The sequence below is a fragment of the Patiria miniata genome, unplaced genomic scaffold, assembly GCF_015706575.1.
Source record: "Patiria miniata isolate m_02_andy unplaced genomic scaffold, ASM1570657v1 HiC_scaffold_27, whole genome shotgun sequence".
In the NCBI taxonomy this organism is placed as follows: Eukaryota; Metazoa; Echinodermata; class Asteroidea; order Valvatida; family Asterinidae; genus Patiria; species Patiria miniata.
The window spans coordinates 8,731,027-8,742,383 of NW_024037066.1; the positions used below are offsets into that span (position 1 = coordinate 8,731,027).

At 43.7% G+C, this 11,357-nt stretch overlaps 1 long non-coding RNA gene across 1 annotated transcript; it reads left to right on the forward strand.

The window, feature by feature from the left end:
- Positions 1 to 6,021: 6,021 nt before the first annotated feature.
- Positions 6,022 to 9,098, forward strand: LOC119734352. The gene is made up of 2 exons (XR_005272062.1): positions 6,022 to 7,080; positions 8,069 to 9,098. It is a non-coding gene; the product is annotated as an uncharacterized LOC119734352 (long non-coding RNA).
- The last annotated feature ends 2,259 nt before the right edge of the window (positions 9,099 to 11,357 follow it).

Here is an 11,357-nt window from a genome sequence, read left to right on the forward strand (position 1 = left end):
GAAACTGGGGCATCATGTACCTACGTCTGAGGCTCACTCATAAAGTTTCAAGTCTGAAGCCTTGCCGATTTCTCAGCTTGTTGGCCTATTCATCCGCTATCCAACAAGCTATAGTTTGTCAAAAATCCGTCTATGTTAAGGTACCTTTAGACCGAGACACATGAGAGCCATGTCGGCTGGCGCTGACAGCCCTTGCTATGGGACTTACTGCACAAAAACGAAACTGCGGGCATCATGTACCTACGTCTGAGTCTCTCCAAAAGTTTCAAGTCTGAAGCCGTGCCGATTTGTCAGCTTGTTGGCCTATTCATCCGCTATCTAACAAGCTATATTTTGTCAAAATCCATCTATGTTAAGGTACCTTTAGACCGAGACACATGAGAGCTATGTCTGCTGGCGCTGACAGCCCCTGCTATGGTACTTACTGCACAAAAACGAAACTGGGGGCATCATGTACCTACGTCTGAGGCTCACTCCAAAAGTTTCAAGTCTGAAGCCTTGCCGATTTGTCAGCTTGTTGGCCTATTCAGCCGCTATCCAACAAGCTATAGTTTGTCAAAATCCATCTATGTTAAGGTTCCTTTAGACCGAGACACATGAGAGCCACGTCGGCTAGCGCTGACAGCCCTTGCTACGGGACTTACTGCACAAAAACGAAACTAGGGGCATCATGTACCTACGTCTGGGACTCACTCCAAAAGTTTCAAGTCTGAAGCCGTGCCTTTGTGTCAGGTTGGTAGCCTATACAACTGCTATCCAACAAGCTATAGTTTGTAAAAATCCATCTATGTTAAGGTACCTTTAGACCGAGACACATGAGAGCAATGTCGGCTGGCGCTGACGGCCTTTGCTATGGGACTTACTGCACAAAAACGAAACTGGTGGAATCATGTACCTACGTCTGGGGCTCACTCCAAAAGGTTCAAGTCTGAAGCCGTGCCGATTCGTCAGCTCGTTGGCCTATTCAACCGCTATCCAACAAGCTATAGTTTGTGAAAATCCATCCATGTTAAGGTACCTTTAGACCGAGACACATGAGAGCCATGTCGGCTGGCGCTGACAGCCCTTGCAATGGGACTTACTGCACAAAAACGAAACTGGGGGCATCATGTACCTACGTCTGGGGCTCACTCCAAAAGTTTCAAGTCTGAAGCCTTGCCGATTTGTCAGCTTGTTGGCCTATTCAGTCGCTATCCAACAAGCTATAGTTTGTCAAAATCCATCCATGTTAAGGTACCTTTAGACCGAGACACATGAGAGCCATGTCGGCTAGCGCTGACAGCCCTTGCTGAGAAACTTACTGCACAAAAACGAAACTAGGGGCATCATGTACCTACGTCTGAGGCTCACTCATAAAGTTCAAGTCTGAAGCCTTGCCGATTTGTCAGCTTGTTGGCCTATTCATCCTCTATCTAACAAGCTATAGTTTGTCACAATCCATCTATGTTAAGGTACCTTAAGATCGAGACACATGAGAGCCACGTCGGCTTTCGCTGACGGTCCTTTCTATGGGACTTACTGCACAAAAACGAAACTGTGGGCATCATATACCTACGTCTGGGGTCCACTCCAAAAGTTTCAAGTCTGAAGCCTTGCCGATATGTCAGATTGTTGGCCTATTTATCCGCTATCCAACAAGCTATAAATTGTTAAAATCCATCTATTTTAAGGTACCTTTAGACCGAGACACATTAGAGCCATGTCGGCTGGCGCTGACAGCCCTTGCTTTGGGACTTAGTGCACAAAAACGAAACTGGGGGCATCATGTACCTACGTCTGGGGCTCACTCCTAAAGTTTCATGTCTGAAGCCTTGCCGATTTGTCAGCTTGGTGGCCTATTCATCCGCTATCCAACAAGGTATAGTTTGTCAAATCCATCTATGTTAAGGTACCTTTAGACCTAGACACATGAGAGCCATGTCGGCTGGCGCTGACAGCCCTTGCTTTGGGACTTACTGCACAAAAACAAAACTGGGGGCATCATGTACCTACGTCTAGGCTCACTCAAAAAGTTTCAAGTCTGAAGCCTTGCCGACTTGTCAGCTTGGTGGCCTATTCATCCGCTATCCAACAAGGTATAGTTTGTCAAAATCCATCTATGTTAAGTTACCTTGAGACCGAGACACATGAGAGCCATGTCGGCTGGCGCTGACAGCCCTTGCTATGGGACTTAGTGCACAAAAACGAAACTGGGGGCATCATGTAATACGTCTGGGGCTCACTACTAAAGTTTCATGTCTGAAGCCTTGCCGATTTGTCAGCTTGTTGGCCTATTCATCCGCTATCCAACAAGGTATAGTTTGTCAAATCCATCCATGTTAAGGTACCTTTAGACCTAGACACATGAGAGCCATGTCGGCTGGCGCTGACGGCCCTTGCTATGGGACTTACTGCACAAAAACGAAACCGTGGGCATCATGTACCTACGTCTGGGGTCCACTCCAAAACAAAAGTTTCAAGTCTGAAGCCTTGCCGATATGTCAGATTGTTGGCCTTTTTATCCGCTATCCAACAAGCTATAGTTTGTCAAAATCCATCTATGTTAAGGTACCTTTCGACCGAGACACATGAAAGCCATGTCGGCTGGCGCTGACAGCCCTGCATCGGGACTTACTGCACAAAAACTAAACTGGGGGCATCATGTACCTACGTCTGGAGCTCACTCCAAAAGTTTCAAGTCTGAAGCCTTGCCGATTTGTCAGCTTGTTGGCCCATTCATCCGCTATCCAACAAGCTATAGTTTGTCAAAATCCATCCATGTTAAGGTACATTTAGACCGAGACACATGAGAGCCATGTCGGCTGGCGCTGACAGCCCTTGCTATGGGACTTACTGCACAAAAACGAAACTGGGGGGCATCATGTACCTACGTCTGGGGCTTACTCCCAAAGTTTCAAGTCTGAAGCCTTGCCGATTTGTCAGCTTGTTGGCCTATTTATCCGCTATCCAACAAGCTATAGTTTGTGAAAATCCATCTATGTTAAGGTACCTTTAGAACGAGACACATGAGAGTCATGTCGGCTGGCGCTGACAGCCCTTGCTATGGGACTTACTGCACAAAAACGAAACTGGGGGCATCATGTACCTACGTCTGGGGCTCACTCCAAAAGTTTCAAGTCTGAAGCCTTGCCGATTTGTCAGCTTGTTGGCCTATTCAGTCGCTATCCAACAAGCTATAGTTTGTGAAAATCCATCCATGTTAAGGTACCTTTAGACCGAGACACATGAGAGCCATGTCGGCTGGCGCTGACAGCCCTTGCTAAGGGACTTACTGCACAAAAACGAAACTGGGGGCATCATGTACCTACGTCTGAGGCTTACTCATAAAGTTCAAGTCTGAAGCCTTGCTGATTTGTCAGCTTGTTGGCCTATTCATCCTCTATCTAAGAAGCTTTAGTTTGTCACAATCCATCTATGTTAAGGTACCTTAAGATCGAGACACATGAGAGCCATGTCGGCTGGCGCTGACGGCCCTTGCTATGGGACTTACTGCACAAAAACGAAACTGTGGGCATCATGTACCTACGTCTGGGGTCCACTCCAAAAGTTTCAAGTCTGAAGCCTTGCCGATATGTCAGATTGTTGGCCTTTTTATCCGCTATCCACCAAGCTATATATTGTTAAAATCCATCTATGTTAAGGTACCTTTAGACCGAGACACTTTAGAGCCATGTCGGCTGGCGCTGACAGCCCTTGCATTGGGACTTACTGCACAAAAACGAAACTGGGGGCATCATGTACATACGTCTGAAGCTCACTCCAACAGTTTCAAATCTGAAGCCTTGCCGATTTGTCAGCTTGTTGGCCTATTCATCCGCTATCCAACAAGGTATAGTTTGTCAAATCCATCTATGTTAAGGTACCTTTAGACCGAGACACATGAGAGCCATGTCGGCTGGCGCTGACAGCCCTTGCTTTGGGACTTACTGCACAAAAACGAAACTTGGGGCATCATGTACCTACATCTGAGGCTCACTCCAAAAGTTTCAAGTCTGAAGCCTTGCCGATTTGTCAGCTTGTTGGCCTATTCAACTGCTATCCAACAAGCTATAGTTTGTCAAAATCCATCCATGTTAAGGTACCTTTAGACCGAGACACATTAGAGCCATATCGGCTGGCGCTGACAGCCCTTGCTAAGGGACTTACTGCACAAAAACGAAACTGGGGGCATCATGTACCTACGTCTGGGGCTCACTCCTCAAGTTTCATGTCTGAAGCCTTGCCGATATGTCAGCTTGTCGGCCTATTCATCCGCTATCCAACAAGGTATAGTTTGTCAAAATCCATCCATGTTAAGGTACCTTTAGACCTAGACACATGAGAGCCATGTCGGCTGGCGCTGACAGCCCTTGCTGTGGGACTTACTGCACAAAAACGAAACTGGGGGCATCATGTACCTACGTCTGAGGCTCACTCATAAAGTACAAGTCTGAAGCCTTGCAGATTTGTCAGCTTGTTGGCCTATTCATCCGCTATCCAACAAGCTATAGTTTGTCACAATCCATCTATGTTAAGGTACTTTTAGACCGAGACACATGAGAGCCATGTCGGCTGGCGCTGACAGCCCTTGCTTTGGGACTTACTGCACAAAAACGAAACTTGGGGCATCATGTACCTACATCTGGGGCTCACTCCAAAAGTTTCAAGTCTGAAGCCTTGCCGATTTGTCAGCTTGTTGGCCTATTCAACTGCTATCCAACAAGCTATAGTTTGTCAAAATCCATCTATGTTAAGGTACCTTTAGACCGAGACACATTAGAGCCATATCGGATGGCGCTGACAGCCCTTGCTAAGGGACTTGCTGCACAAAAACGAAACTGGGGGCATCATGTACCTACGTCTGGGGCTCACTCCTCAAGTTTCAAGTCTGAAGCCTTGCCGATATGTCAGCTTGTCGGCCTATTCATCCGCTATCCAACAAGGTATAGTTTGTCAAAATCCATCCATGTTAAGGTACCTTTAGACCTAGACACATGAGAGCCATGTCGGCTGGCGCTGACAGCCCTTGCTGTGGGACTTACTGCACAAAAACGAAACTGGGGGCATCATGTACCTACGTCTGAGGCTCACTCATAAAGTACAAGTCTGAAGCCTTGCAGATTTGTCAGCTTATTGGCCTATTCATCCGCTATCCAACAAGCTATAGTTTGTCACAATCCATCTATGTTAAGGTACCTTAAGATCGAGACACATAAGAGCCATGTCGGCTGGCGCTGACAGCCCTTGCTATGGGACTTACTGCACAAAAACGAAACTGTGGGCATCATGTACCTACGTCTGGAGCTCACTCAAAAAGTTTCAAGTCTGAAGCCTTGCCGATTTGTCAGGTAGTTGGCCTAGTCATTCGCTATCCAACAAGCTATAGTTTGTCACAATCCATCCATGTTAAGGTACCTTTAGACCGAGACACATTAGAGCCATGTCTGCTGGCGATGACAGCCCTTGCTATGGGACTTACTGCACAAAAACGAAACTGGGGGCATCACGTACCTACGTCTGGGGCTCACTCCTAAAGTTTCAAGTCTGAAGCCTTGCCGATTTGTCAGCTTGTTGGCCTCTTCATCCGCTATCCAACAAGTTATAATTTGTCAAAATCCATCCATGTTAAGGTACCTTTAGACCAAGACACATAAGAGCCATGTCGGTTGGCGCTGACAGCCCTTGCTATTGGACTTACTGCACAAACACGAAACTGGGGCCATCATGTACCTACGTCTGGGGCTTACTCCCAAAGTTTCAAGTCTGAAGCCTTGCCGATTTGTCAGCTTGTTGGCCTATTTATCCGCTATCCAACAAGTTATAGTTTTTCAAAATCCATCCATGTTAAGGTACCTGTAGACCGAGACACATGAGAGCCATGTCGGCTGGCGCTGACAGTCCTTGCTATGGGACTTACTGCACAAAAATATTGATTTATTCGGTTGAGTACCGGGACGAATTAGAATAAATCTGCTTTATCATTGATATGTAAATGAGACACGGTAGAGTGGTTAAGGGCGCGTAATTTGAATAGGGAGTGGCACAGGAATGTGTGCGTGGTTGGATTGAAGGTAGATCACTTCACGCTTGCGAGCAGCAACGACAACACACAATTTTTGTGGCGCTGTACTTCCATTGCGTTATATCAGCAAATGGGAGAGTTGGCAGTTTTGCTCTCCTAAAGTCAATTCGACATCTCATTTTAAGAAGCTACATTACATTCAAGGCTACTGACAACAGAGCTCGCCCCTACATCGGTATCAATCAAGACAAGACAGTTGTTAATAGCAGATGGACCGAAGATCGGAAAGCAGAAAGCAGAAAGCTAGTTTACGAAGCTAAGTTAAATTACAGTCTTTTTAATTTGCAAAAATGTAGTTGCAGATGTTGAAATTCACAGATGATTTTTTTGAGAACGGAGAGATTTCTGGTTCCGAACGAAGAGTGTTCTGGAGAATTACTTTCCCATCGTGAATTGTGGGGACTTTTACACTAGTTCTTTGTTATAAGATGTAACCAGTCTCAGAAAATGGTCAATTTCAGAAAACCCACACTCTACTTGTTGAGACGAAATATAGGCCCTAGATTGAATCGATGTTCTGCCATATACAATTTGTTGGAAACCCATAATAAAGCCGTTTATCATTAATCCTTTGTAAGTTTCAATTCAGTGACAACAGGTGAATGTCGTCCGAAAAGGGAGTAGATAGCCCTGGCATCAATCAGTCAAATTTGGTGATACGCCCATATTTCTTTGTTCCTTGACAACGTATTGATTCACGTTGAAGTTTGATCTGAAAATCTTAAATATCACCTTGTGAGCGTTTGACCAATCGGGTTTTCCTGGGTTTCACAGAAATTTTTTTTTCCAATTTGTTCCAATTCCTACCATCATATGTGTCTTTAAATTGTACCAAAATAGTACGATCGCTGGAAAAGGGGCAATTGCAAGAACAAGGAGAGTTGTCTTAGAAGACAGTTTGGGACACTCCAGTTTCCTTCAGAAAGCCATAGAATAGAGAGCACAGTGCTCAAACCAAAAGTGGTTGGTTCTAAAATGCTCAAAACGGGGTTGAAGTGGTGAAGAAGTTGGTTCAGAAGGTGAGAAATGCAGAATGATGCATACATGTCATGTACAGATGACTTGCTTAACGATGGTTTAGAGATTTGCCAGCTTATTCCATTTTATAACAATTGCTTTCAGAAAGTCAGAGAGCACATGCTTAACTTAAGCGGAGAATGTATTTGGATTAGCAAAGTGGTTTTGTCTAGTGCGAAGGCGGAGAAGTGTAGAAATACAAGATGTCTTTTAGACGATGATTGAGTTTGCCAGTTCCTTCAAAACCAGAGAGAAGATTTAGTTCTAGTAGGCTTGACTTGAGATTCGTATAAAGTCCAAAGGTATTTAGAATCCCGTTTCACTGATGTATTTACATCTGTTTCTCATCAAAGTTCACTAGTCTTGTTCGGAGAAAAATTTCCTCCAGTTTCAAAACTGTTCCACCGACGCTGGACGCACTGGTAGTACAAAAGGGATTCAATAGAATATTTGGGCATCGGTCAGATAGCGAGAAGACTCGAAGCTCGACTCGGAGAGAATCGAAGGCAGTGAAATTGGCCTTAAGTTAACCCTTCTATGGAAACATGCATGGTCAGCCTAGTTTATTATTTGGCCTAATCTTGGCCAAGATAACCCCATTGGTTTAATATGAAAGCCACGAGTATCACCATACTAAAGTTTAGTGGTTTACGTGGCAAAAAAGTTAGGGTCAGAGTCGTTTCTGACAGAAGTATATAACGAGATGCGTTCAGAACGCAAACAAGACAGTCTCAGCAGACTTACACCAAAATATGGTGACATCCTCAGCGGATGTTTGGTATTGTAAACGTTACAATTGATATCCCCAGCGGATGATGATTCAGATTTGGCAAATAAGCTGTTCTTTTGTATTCAGAGTATAGTTGTAGCAATAAGCAGTGGGAAATGCGCTTTTAATTAAATGCACTTAATAAAGAAAGTGTTTAGTAAGTTGACGCATGATTTTAATCTCGTTAAAGTAACAATCTTTATTATTTTCCTTTTTGGAAGCTCATCTTCAACAGCGATAATTGGAGGCAGCGGAGTCCTCAATCAGCCAAAAGTCAAGAGCTGGATATAGTCTCGCCAGTCAACTGCTTTCCATGCTACTCGAGTCACAAGCCCCATCAACAGTCTCGAGTACAGATCATCCTTCACGAGATGGCGACAATGGGCAGAGTTGCACGGAATATCATACCTACCCGCAGATCCTTACATGGTAGCCTTATACCTGATCCATATTGGAACTCTGCAACATCACCATGCACCTACAGTCACAAACTCTTTAGCTGTCATGTCATGGGTTCATCTCATGGCTAGTTGGGGACCATGATACAACCAAAGACCCTCTGGTGTCATACACCGCGCTAAAGGTCTGACAAGAACACTGGTTAAGCCAAAGAAAGATCCAATTACACCAGATATTCTTTCTGAGATAGTGCCAAAATAGGGTAAAGACCGTTCAGTACACATCTTATTTCATATAAGAATCCTGGTCAAGGCCCTTATTTCATATACCGGGTCTTATCGGCTCAGTGAGTTAGCCGCACTTTAATTGAAGTATTTACGTGTTATCTCATGCACTCGGCCATGTGAATTCAGTTATTATTGCGAGGTAATTATTATCAACATGTACAGTTACAATGTTGGAATTGTATGTCAAGTGAGTCAAAGTCTTCCCTTCAGATAAAGACCTTCTTTTGTGTTCATAAACTTAAACAAATGTTAAAGAAGAGTATAAAGTGATTTCATAGAGGTATAAACCGATGAAGTACTCGAGAGTTTGAGAGGGAAGGTTAGAGTTTTCACAGAGCAGCCCCATGCTGCTGTTGGAGTCTTAGTGGCTATCAAAGCAGATATCCAACAGGCTGTTCAAGCGTCATGGACGCCATATCAGAGACAGAGAAGGATACTTTAATATATCCAAGAGAGTGATTGCAATATGATGTTAAATATCTAAATCCTTTTGGGGATTCAGCATTACAGACCCGTTCTTTATAGTTCATACCGGTTGCTGCTGCAAGCACAAATACCAAAATCAGGATGATTTGATTGTTTATTGTGTAGAATGGTGTTGAAATGATAAATATTGATTTATTCGGTTGAGTACCGGGACGAATTAGAATAAATCTGCTTTATCATTGATATGTAAATGAGACACGGTAGAGTGGTTAAGGGCGCGTAATTTGAATAGGGAGTGGCACAGGAATGTGTGCGTGGTTGGATTGAAGGTAGATCACTTCACGCTTGCGAGCAGCAACGACAACACACAATTTTTAACACAGTTGTTAAGTCTGGTTGTAATTTCATAGTTGTTCAATGTCTCAAACAGTATTTATAAGAGACGAACATTGCTACCCTTGCCTGAAGGAGTTGTCTTGCATAGTTCAGGTGTACGTTTCCATTTTTCCAAATATGGTTTTGGTTTTTCGTATCTGGCAGTCAACACAGCAATGTTAGATGGGGTACAATTCCAGAAACAGCCATAATGTAATAGATGAGTGGTATCTTGCGATTATTCAATTAAGTTTAGCTAAAGGCTCTGAAGCCTAAAGGAAAGTTCTGTGAAACTTAAAGGTTCAAATGAAATCCACAAGTGGCAATCAAGGTATGGTCGGAGTAGTTTCTGACGGAGGTATAAAACGAGATTTACAGGTTGGCAGTAAGATTCATAAAGATCAGATCTACTAGATGAGATGCTAGAATTGTTCTAGCGATCTAATGCGTTCAGAACGCAAACAAGTCTGAATAGACATGCACCATAGTATGCGTGATTTATCCTCAGCGGAAGATATCTGGTATTGTACAAAACCAAAAGAGATAATTCTGAAAAGCTTGCCTTAATATAATATCAAATGTGGAACGATTATTCAGAAATAACCATGACAATTGTAAAGAGGAGGGAAGTCTCAAGGTTAATTCTAGTATTGATTACGCAAATATGATAAATGAAAGGCTCTTACGCCTAAATGATAGACCCTAGTTCTGTAAATATTGTCTTCATCAAGACGTCTTTAAGGTTCAAATTATTGAATGACCGTTATTAAAACACTGTCGTACCTGGTAGTCATCACAGCGATGAGACTAAACATAATATCAAATGGGGTACGAATAATTAGAATTAATCATAACAATTGCAAAAAGAGTGTTGTCTCAGGTATAATTCTGTATAATTAATTGATCACTTAAATGTGTCTATAATGAAAGGCTCTTACGCCTAGATAATAGATGATAGTTCTGTAAATACTATCAAGTCTTTAAAGGTTCGAATTATTGAAAGATGTAATTAAAACATTGGGTCGTCGTACCCGGTTGCTGCTGCAAGCACAAATACCAAAATCAGGATGATTTGATTGTTTATTGTGTAGAATGGTGTTGAAATGATAAACGAAACTGGGGGCATCTACGTCTGGGGCTCACTCCAAAAGTTTCAAGTCTGAAGCCTTGCCGATTTGTCAGCTTGTTGGCCTATTCATCCGCTAGCTGAAGAGGGAGGTGAGATCCTATATGTGCCCAGATACAAAGAGTAGAAATCTACGCGTCTGCCTTTTGAAAATACACAATTGCGGCGTTCATTGTTGCGTAATGATCCACCTAGCACACGACTGTTTTGCACATTAGGCTGTGTTATGCAGCTTCCTAACAAATCAAACAAACTGGGCTCATTATATCGACTTGTTTTTACCCATTAAGGTAAAGCAAATGGACCCAGTAATCTTCCTGGCGCGTTTGCTCACCTATAAAGACAACTTTTCTCAGTTTAAGGAAAATTCTAAGGTAACGAAATGGTCGAGTGGTTACGATTCGTCGTCCACGGTTAGCGGGGTCCCGGGTTCGAATCCCGCTGGTCTCTTTTTGGTTTTTAACGTATGAGTTCAATTATTCACTATAAGAGATTTAATTTCCCGTCGTTAAGGACCAACAGTACCTTAGCTTAATCGGTAAGCACTGCTGCTGGTACTGTCCGCGAGTTCCAGGTTGGCGCCTTCGTACAGGTTCAGGGCATGTGGTCCACTCGGAGGATCAGGGCTTAGGGGCCGCCCTGCTCCTCCCTTATCTCTTTGCTTTTACATGGTGCCTGGCCCTCCGGGGTTATATGGATGGATAGGGAAGGAAGTGTGTATTGGTCGGGGACGCCGAGACCCCGGAAGAGAACTAAGGGATCGGCTGGGGCATTGTTATGGCTCAGACCGATCCCTGAAAGCTTGACTAGCACATAACTTTTTGATTATTTTTACCCTCTATCTTTTATACTTTGGTTTAGTTTGATATCTACAGCTGCTCGGCAGGTCTACGGGTA